The sequence below is a fragment of the Aethalodelphis obliquidens genome, unplaced genomic scaffold, assembly GCF_003676395.1.
Source record: "Aethalodelphis obliquidens isolate GAN/ISIS:26980383/991018 unplaced genomic scaffold, ASM367639v1 scaffold53, whole genome shotgun sequence".
Taxonomy (NCBI): domain Eukaryota; kingdom Metazoa; phylum Chordata; class Mammalia; order Artiodactyla; family Delphinidae; genus Aethalodelphis; species Aethalodelphis obliquidens.
In genome coordinates this window covers 11,433,983-11,443,749 of record NW_020837997.1, presented here as the reverse complement: position 1 = coordinate 11,443,749, position 9,767 = coordinate 11,433,983, and the positions used below count along the sequence as shown (strand labels likewise).

Sequence of the window (9,767 nt, the reverse complement as noted above, 5' to 3'; positions counted from 1 at the left end):
TTTCTTTCTTTCTTTCTTTCTTTCTTTCTTTCCTTCCTTCCTTCCTTTCTTTCTCTTTCTTCCTTCCTTCCTTTCTTTCTTTTCTTTCTCTCTTTTTCTTCCTTCCTTTCTTTCTTTCTTTCCCCTTCCTTCCCTCCTTCCTTCCTTTTTACCTCCTTTTATTATTTGATTATTTTTCTTGAGATATAATTGACATATAACATTATATTAGTTTCAGGTGTACAGCCTAATGATTTGGCTTATGTATATATTGAGAAACAATCACCACAACAAGAATAGTTAACATCCGTCACCACACATAGTTAACAAACACCTTTTTTTTTCTTGTGATGAGAAATTTTAAGACCTCCTCTCTTTGCAACCTTCAAATATACAACACGGTACAATTACCTATAGTCACCATGCTGTACATTGATTGTGTCCTCGGGACTCATTTTATAACTGGAAGTTTGTACCTTTTGACACCTTTCACCCATTTCTCGCCCCTCCCACTCCCACCCCTAGAGTTGTTTTTCTTTTTTAATGATGTTGTATCATGTCCTGAACAATGGATGGGCAAGATGATATCTATTTTACAGCTGTGCAAAAAGGGTCCATGCAGATGAACAAGAATTAGGAGGAATGTGGAAAAGGAGTTTGACTTGGGGCAGGGGTGGTTAATAGGTGAAATTTACTTTTTGCCTTCCCTTTATTTATTTATTTCATAGCACTGTTATTTAGTAAGAAACAGATAAGCATTGTCTTTTAAAATTTATTATTATTTTTTAAATTGAGGCATCATGTATGTAATGCAAAATCCACCCTTCTAAAGTGTATGGGGACTTCCCTGGCTGTCCAGTGGTAAAGACTCCGTGCTTCCACTGCAGGGAACACGGGTTTGATCCCTGGCTGGGGAACTAAGATCCTGCATGCTGTGTGGCAAGGCCAAAAAATTATAAAAAAATATAGTGCACAGATCAGTGTTTTTTAGTATATTCACTGTGTTGTGCAACCCTCACTGCTATCTAGTTCCAGAACATTCCATCGCCCCCAAAAGAAACCCCGTTCCCATTAGCCATTGCTCCCCAGCCCCCGGAAACTTGCTTTTCTGCCTCCAGTTTGCCCTCAGCTTCTGACTGTGCCCATAAATGTCTGCGGAAGGGATGAAGTCAAATGGAGTTTTGATGGGGTGTCGTAATCACTTCGATCAAAGTCCCAAACTCAAGGTTTCTAGAGTGAGCGATGACTTTATTTTTTCTTTTTTTTACAGGGGCAATTAAAAATCTCCAGGGCTTGGCAAGATCAGATGGTTGGGTGCAGATTTCTCTCTCAAGGTCAGTACCTCAGGTGACCTTCAGTTTATGAAGGTGTTTCTTCATCAGTCTGATTTCTTTCTTCCTTCCTTCTTTCTTTTTTTTCCTTCCTTTTTTTAATATTTGTTTATTTATTTAGGCTGCGCCGGATCTTAGTTGCAGCATGCCGAATCTTCGTTGCAGAATGCAGGGCCCTTTAGTTGTGGCATGCAGACTGTTAGTTGCGGCATACATGCGGGATATAGTTCCCCGACCAGGGATCAAACCTGGGACCCCTGCACTGGGAGCGCGGAGTCTCACCCGCTGGACCACCAGGGAAGTCCCCGGCAGTCTGACTTCTGTTTCCTGTAAAGCATCAGAAACATTGTTCAGATAATTCAGCAAAGGAGGAGTCCCTCAGAAACGTGGGGCCTTGGAAAACTCATCTCACCCCTCTGGGTCTCAGTTTCCCCTTTGGCAACACCATTTCCTCCTTTGACACGAGAGCAGGGCTCTGCAAACTTTTTCTGTAAAGGACCAGATAATAAATATTTTCGGTTCTGAGGGCCAGTCTCTGTCGCAAAAATATAGACAAATGGGTGTGGCCAGGCGACACTGACATTGGCATTTCATATCATTTTCAGTAACAGAAAATATTCTTAAAACTTTTTCTCAACCGGTTAAAGAGTGTAAAATGCATTCTTGAAGACAATACAACAGCAGGTGGTGAGCTGGCTTTGGCCCATGGGCTGTGGTTTGCCAACCCCTGATCTAGGGCGTCAGGACATTGGTTACACTTCGAGGCATTTGGGGTATAAGACGTGGCATGTTCCTCATAACTAAGTTAAGGCAAATCATTCATTCATTCAACAGCTACAGCAGTTCAAATTTTTATTGAACCCCTACTCTGTTCCAAGCTCTCACGGAGCTCACAGTCTGATAGGCCACAAACAAATAAAAAACAGTATGTCCCATTTCAGCAAGTGCCGCGGAAGAAAAATAGCGAATGCAAGCGAAGAGGAAACACAGAAGCTGGGAATAGGGCAAAAGTCACAGTTTTAGGGCTTCCCTGGTGGCACAGTGGTTGAGAGTCCGCCTGCCGATGCAGGGGACACCGGTTCATGCCCTGGTCTGGGAGGATCCCACATGCCTCGGAGTGGCTGGGCCCGTGGGCCGTGGCCGCTGGGCCTGCGCGTCTGGAGCCTGTGCTCCACAACGGGAGGGGCCGCGGCGGTGAAAGCCCCGCGTACCGCCAAAAAAAAAAAAGTCACAGTTTTAAATAGGATGTCAGGGACTTCCCTGGGGGTGCAGTGGTTAAGAATCCACGCTCCCAATGCAGGGGGCCCGGGTTTCATCCCTGGTCAGGGAACTACGTCCCACATGCATGCCGTGACTAAGGAGCCCGTGAGCCTCAACTAAGACTTGGCACAACCAAATAAATAAATAGGATGTCAGGGACGGTCTCATTGAGAAGGTGACATTTGGCAAAAGCAGAAAAAGTTGGGAGTGTGCTCCATCGAGATCTGGAAGAAGGGTTCTGAGGCAGATGACACAGCCAGTGCAAAGGTCCTGGGGCAGGACCGCACCTGGCGTGTTGGAGGGACAGCCAGGAGGCCCGGGTGCCTGGAGCAGAGTGAGACAGAGTGGATAAGACTGCTGATGGATGGATGTGGGGTGTGAGGGAAAGAGAAAACTCAAGGACAACCCAACGTTTTGACCTTGAGCACTGGAAGGCTGGAGCTTCCGTTTAGTGAGACAGGAAGGGCAGCAGGAGGAGCACATTTGGGGGAATGGCAGGTGCTCAGTCAGCCACATTGAATTTGGGAGGCTTGTGAGATGCCCACATGGAGATGGCAAAAGGCAGTTGGATATACAGGCCATTTGCTAACCTTAAGCAGTTAACCCTGAAAACAAGGTCAGACTTCTAGAAATGACAGGCATAGCAGAAGCACTTGCTGCATTTGCAGTAGGGATTAAGCTAGTTTTTGTTTGTTTGTTTGTTTTGTTTTTGGCCATGCCCCACTGGCATGTTGGATCTTAGTTCCCGGAGGAGGGATCGAACCCGCACCCCCTGCAGTGGAAACATGGAGTCTTAACCACGGGACCGCCAGGGAAGTCCCTAAGCTAGTTCATTTTGAATCTAATAGCTCACATCTGATATCTTGGAGAGGTGGTACTGGACTTTATAAATAATCACAGCTTTTGCGGGGGGAAAAGGTCCAAGCATTATTCTAATGTTTGAGAAGGAATGGGTAACGTCTTATGACATCAGGTAAATATTTGATAAATATTTGATGGGGAAAATGAATGAATAAATGAGTGATGAAGGAAGGAAGGCTCTGAAAATGAGTGATTTGTCTTCCCAAAAGTCCCTGGCACAGCTGGCATGGATGCCCTCTCCCAGGAGGACTATCTTCCTTTCTGACTGCCATGCTACTGATGCTCTGCTCACATCCCAAAACGCAATGGTTACACCTTCCGTCTCGTGATCCACACAGAAAATCCCAAATTTGTAGCATCTGCTGATTCCTGAGGTGTAAATACCCCAACCTTGGCCAATTTCAATCTACCTGCGTGATGTCATTGAATCTCACCAGCCAGAGGAAGCCAGCTCCAGCTCACCACTGTACCTGAGTCTTTTCGGGCCTTGGACCCAACATCATCTCTTAGCCTGAGCATATATATTACCTATCTCCTCTGTCCTTCTATGTCTTCAGTGTGAAATACCAGCCAGTTCCTGCAGATGTTGGATGAAATTATGTGGATCAAAATACTTCAGGAGAGGGACTTCCCTGGTGGTCCAGCGGTTAAGATTCTGCGCTTCCAATGCAGGGGGGCAAGGGTTCGATCCCTGGTCAGGGAACTAGATCCCTCATGCCGCAACTAAAGATCCCTCATGCTGAAAGTAAATATCCTGCACGCCACAACCAAGATCCTGCATGCCCCGACTAAGACCCGGTTTAGCCCAATAAATAAATAAATATTTTTAAACACTTTGGAGGGGCAAAGAATGGCATGCTACACAAATGCAAGGTGTACGTACAGATAAAAAGCACAGATTAAGAGGTGGTGTGTATACACACCAAGGGGCTTTGGAAAGTAACAAAGCTGTTCAAATTTGTCAACATCTTTGACAACGACTGAATGGGATTTAATTCATTGAGAGTCCTAGTGTGTAAAGCATGGTGGGAGAGTAGGATCATGGCCCCAGGAGGGGGGAGTCCTGGAGACCTTGGCAGGGGGCAGGGGGAGGAATCAGGACAAGGAGGGGCCACAAAAATAACCTCCCACTCCTCCCCACTTCCCAGGAGACCTGGGTTTGGCGGGGAGGGAGGGCGTGGGTGGGGCCGCCAGGGAAGGAGGTTGAGAAGGCAGTTGCTCGCGGGGTCCACTAGAGGGCGCCAGGGACCGAGAAGTTGACCGGTCTCCCCCAGCCTCAGGCCAGACCTGGGTGGGAAGGGGAGGGGTCCACTGGGTGACGCTGGGCAGCTGTCTATAGAAGAGGACCTGGGGGCCTAAGTCTCTGAACATGGAATTCCAGAGTTGGGGGTTTGGAGGAGAGGGGTTGAAAAATTAGAGCAGGAGTCTGCAAAAAAAATTTTAAAGGGCCACGTAGCAAATAGCTTAAACACAGCCCATCACAGTTAGTCAACTCTGCTCTTCTTGTCCCCAAACAGCCACAGACCATACAGTCCATAAATGGGCGTGCTGTGCGCCAACGGAATTTTATTTTTTGAGGCTGAAATTTGAATTTCATGTAATTTTCCTGTGTCGTGAAATAATTTTTTCCTATATTTTTAATGTTTGGTTGTTTTTTTTTTAAGAAGATGTTGGGGGTAAGAGTTATTTATTTATTTATTTATTTTTGGCTGTGTTGGGCCTTCATTTCTGTGTGAGGGCTTTCTCTAGTTGTGGCAAGCGGGGGCCACTGTTCATCGCGGTGCACGGGCTTCTCACTATCGCAGCCTCTCTTGTTGCGGAGCACAGGCTCCAGACGCGCAGGCTCAGTAGTTGTGGCTCACGGGCCTAGTTGCTCCGCAGCATGTGGGATCCTCCCAGACCAGGACTCGAACCCGTGTCCCCTGCATTAGCAGGCAGACTCTCAACCACTGTGCCACCAGGGAAGCCCTTCTTCCTATATTTTTAAAGCGAAATAATTATTCTGTATTTAAAAATTATTTGAAAATGCAAAAGCTGCTCTTTGCTCTCAGTCTTTACAAAGACAGACTATGGGGGTATAGTTTGTCAATGGACTAGGGATGATAATAAATATTTGACACTAGGAACCAGGTATTAAGTACCTAAATGCAGTGGCTTACATAGCACACTTAAAAGCTGAAGGACATCTTGTTTTAACACTCACTCCTCTATAAGCCAGAAAGTGTCAGTAATAATTATGCAAAGCAATCAATAATTGTAATAGCCATAAGAGAAATATGGAGTGAAATTTTTTCTTTCATTGAACACCAGCTATATAATCACACCAGTAACATACGTAAAATAAATATCCCAGTCCGATATACACACTACTAAATGTTAAATAGATAGCTAGTGGGAAGCAGCCACATAGCACAGGGAGATCAGCTTGATGCTTTGTGACCACCTAGAGGGGTGGGATAGGGAGGGTGGGAGGGAGATGCAAGAGGGAGGAGATACAGTGATATATGTATATGTATAGCTGGTTCACTTTGTTATACAGCAGAGACTAACACACCATTGTAAACCAATTATACTCCCATAAAGATGTTAAAAAATTAAATAAATAGGGCTTCCATGGTGGCGCAGTGGTTGAGAGTCCGCCTGCCGATGCAGGGGACACGGGTTCGTGCCCTGGTCCGGGAAGATCCCACATGCCATGGAGTGGCTGGGCCCGTGAGCCATGACCGCTGAGCCTGCGTGTCCGTAGCCTGTGCTCCGTAACGGGAGAGGCCACAACAGTGAGCGGCCCGTGTACCGCAAAAAAAAAATTAAAAAAAATTTTAATAAATAAATAAATAAATAAATATCCCAGTCCAATAAAGGGAAAAAGGTGATGAATGGATACATTTTAATTCCATTAATGAATTTTTTTTTAAAGAAAAACTTCTCTTTATATGTAGGTACATATCTCTACTGATCTGTTGCAGCAATGAATAATAGCTTTATAGTTTAATAAGTTTAAATCATCAAACAAGAATAATAATTTAAAGGAGGAAATTATTGATATTTCCATTTTAAAGATACGGCTCAAATCCAGTAAAAATGAATTAAAATTTGAGCTTGCCAAACAAAAATATTATAATTTGCAATTGGTGCACTGTCTAAACTTTTAAACAGAAATAGAAGGTCCAAGTGGTCAGATAGGAAAAAAAAAAAAAGTGAAGTAGCTCAAACTCTGTTTCTTTGCATTTAAAATTACTGGCCCATCACTGTTTATTTCAAATCTACTGTTTAAACACAAGATCGTGTAATACCACAAGGGTTGGAAATATGAACTGTTTCCAAAGAGAACTCAAAAGAATTAGAATCGTTAAGAACTAACTCTTCAAATGAATGTGTATAGCTGAGTCTGTGTGTGTCTGGAGCCAAATGCATTGCTTGAAGTTCTCCAAATTCACTTCTGTGTAAAATACAATGTTTATTAAAGGATAAGTAATAAAATGTGCTAATTCAAAACTTCCAGTGGTTAAACCACAGCAATTGTTCAGACCAAGAGTGGACAGGCCATGACTTGTCAGCCAAATCCAGCTTATTTTTGTAGGAGCTAAGGAGTGTTTTTTGTTGTTTTTTTTTTAACTGGTTGGGAAAAAAATCAAAAATAGAGGGACTTCCCTGGTGATCCAGTGGTTAAGACTTCGCCTTCCAATGCAGGGTGTGTGGGTTTGATCCCTGGTCAGGGAGCTAAGATCCCACATGCCTCGTGGCCAAAAAACCAAAGCATAAAACAGAAGCAGGGCTTCCCTGCTGGTGCAGTGGTTGGGAGTCCACCTGCCGATGCAGGGGCTACGGGTTCGTGCCCCAGTCCGGGAGGATCCCACATGCCGTGGAGCGGCTGGGCCCATGAGCCATGGCCACTGAGCCTGCGCATCCAGAGCCTGTGCTCCGCAACAAGAGAGGCCACAACAGTGAGAGGCCCGCGTACCGCAAAAAAAACCCAAACAAACAAAAACAGAAGCAGTATTGTAACAAATTCAAGGAAGACTTTAAAAATGGTCCACATCAAAAAAAAATCTTTAAAAAAAATCAAAAAGAGAATAATATTTCACATGTGCAAAGTATAGAGGATTCAAATTTCAGTGTCCATATAAAGAGCTTTCCTGGCACTGGGCCATATTCATTGATGAATTGTCTGCAGTGGCTTTCTTGCTGGGATCACAAACAGAGTAGTTGCCATGTGGCCCAAAGAGCTGAAAATATTTACTATCTGGCCCTTTACGGAAAAACTTTGCTCACTCCCTAGTTTAGACCAGTAAAACATTTCTTAAGGGGAGATTATTTCGACACTGACATTGTTCAGCATTGTCTATGCACGTTGATAAAAAAATAATAATAAAATCAGGTTTATTATCAGTTTCTGAATTCTCTGCAGACAGTGGGCTCCCCTTTTTTTGCTTCAGATTTTCTTTTTTATAAATTGAAGTGTAGTTGATTTACAGTGTGTGTTAGTTTCTGGTGTACAGCAAAGTGTATCAGATAGATACACTTTTCAGATTCTTTTCCATTATGGTTTATTAAAAGATACTGAATATAGTTTCCTGTGCTATACAGTAGGACCTTGTTGTTTATCTATTTCATATGTAGTAGTTTGTATCTGCTAATCCCAAACTCCTAATTTATCCCTCCCCCACTTCCTTACCCCTTTGGTAACCATACATTTGTTTTCTGTTTTGTAAATAAGTTCATTTGTATCATGTTTTAGATTCCACATATAAGTGCTATCATATGATATTTGTCTTTCTCTGCTTGACTTACTTCACTTAGTATGATAATCTCTAGGTCCATCCATGTTGCTGCAAATGGCATTATTTCATTCTTTTTTATGGCTGAGTAGTATTCCATTGCATATATACCACATCTTTATCCATTCACCTGTTGATGGACACTTATGTTGTTTCCATGCCTTAGCTATTGTAAATAGTGCTGCTGTGAACATTGGGGTGCACACATATTTTAGAATTAGAGTTTTCTCTGGATGTATGCCCAGGAGTGGGATTGCTGGATCATATGGCAACTCTAGTTTTAGTTTCTTAAGGAATCTCCATAGCGGCTGCACCAGTTTACATACCCACCAACAGTGTAGGAGGGTTCTCTTTTCTCCACATCATCGCCAGCATTTTTTTATCTGCAGACTTTTTGATGATGGCCATTCTGAACAGTGTGAGGTGATGCCTCATAGTAGTTTTGATCTGCATTTCTCTAATAATTAGCGATGTTGAGCATCTTTTCATGTGCCTCTTGGACATCTATATGTCTTCTTTGGAGGAATGTTGATTTAGGTCTTCCGCTCATTTTTTTGTTTGGGTTGTTTGGGTTTTTTTATTATTGAGTTATACAAGCTGTTTGTATATTTTAGAAATTAATGGGCCTCATTTTTTTTTTTTTTTTTTTTTTGGGCCTCATTTTTGATAGCACCTGGGGTGAGCTGCTCCCCTCTCCCCAGCCGTGGTATGCCACCGCTCGTGTATAAGAGTTCTCTGGATCTTTACTATTCTCCCCATTTTGGGAGGAGTAGAGGCACAGAGAGGGCAAATAACTTGCTCAAGGTCACACGGCTTGCAAGAGGAGGGGCTGGAATTGAATCCAGAGAGCCGTAACCATGACATTCGCTCTGTGCTAGATGACACGACAAAGCCCCGGCCTGTTGTTGCCATGAGCCCTGCTACCTGGGGTTGACTCTGGCTCACCCCGGGGGCAGCTCTGACTTAGCGTTGCTGCCTTGAATTTCAGCATCACTACTTACAAGCTGCTTGGGCTAGAGCATCCCCTCCGCGAGCCTCAGTTTACTTATCTGCAAAATGGGTATTTACAAAGTCCCCAACTCATTTGGGGTTTTTGGAGGATCAAGTTTATTTGTGTACTTTTCACAGTGCCTGGCACAGTGAGTGATCAATAAATTTTAGCTGTGGTTTTGATGAGACTGGGTGCCCAGACCCAGACGCTGGGCCTAGGAGAAATGGCATTGTTTTTTTGTGGAGAAGGGAAGTCCAAGAGAGTGGGGGTGGGGATGGTTTGAGAGAATTCAGTGCAGAGTGAGTTCTCCATGCATGTTTGTCTGTTTGTTTTGGAGGCCCCGCTGGGATTCTCCATGCACGTTTGCATGCAAATTGCATATACAAAATAAACCTAATGAAAGGTAAGAAATGACTTTTCAATCCTTTTTTAAACTGTCTGATTCTGTCAAGAAGCACTCAAATTGGGTGCTGTTGTGTCTTTAACACATTTTTGCTAAGTTTTTAAGAGTCACCTAATCCAGAACCTTCCACAGGCAACAGTAGCTCTCTAGAATATAATAACATT

General features: G+C 43.7%; 1 protein-coding gene across 1 annotated transcript in view; it reads left to right on the top strand.

The window, feature by feature from the left end:
• The window catches only part of CREB3L3 (cAMP responsive element binding protein 3 like 3), a 40,573-nt gene that overhangs the window by 6,465 nt on the left and 24,341 nt on the right, over positions 1 to 9,767 (top strand). Inside the window, exon 2 of the mRNA XM_027085486.1 lies at positions 1,250 to 1,313. The gene's annotated coding sequence lies outside the window, so the exon portion shown is untranslated. The remainder of the gene's footprint in view (positions 1 to 1,249; positions 1,314 to 9,767) is intronic.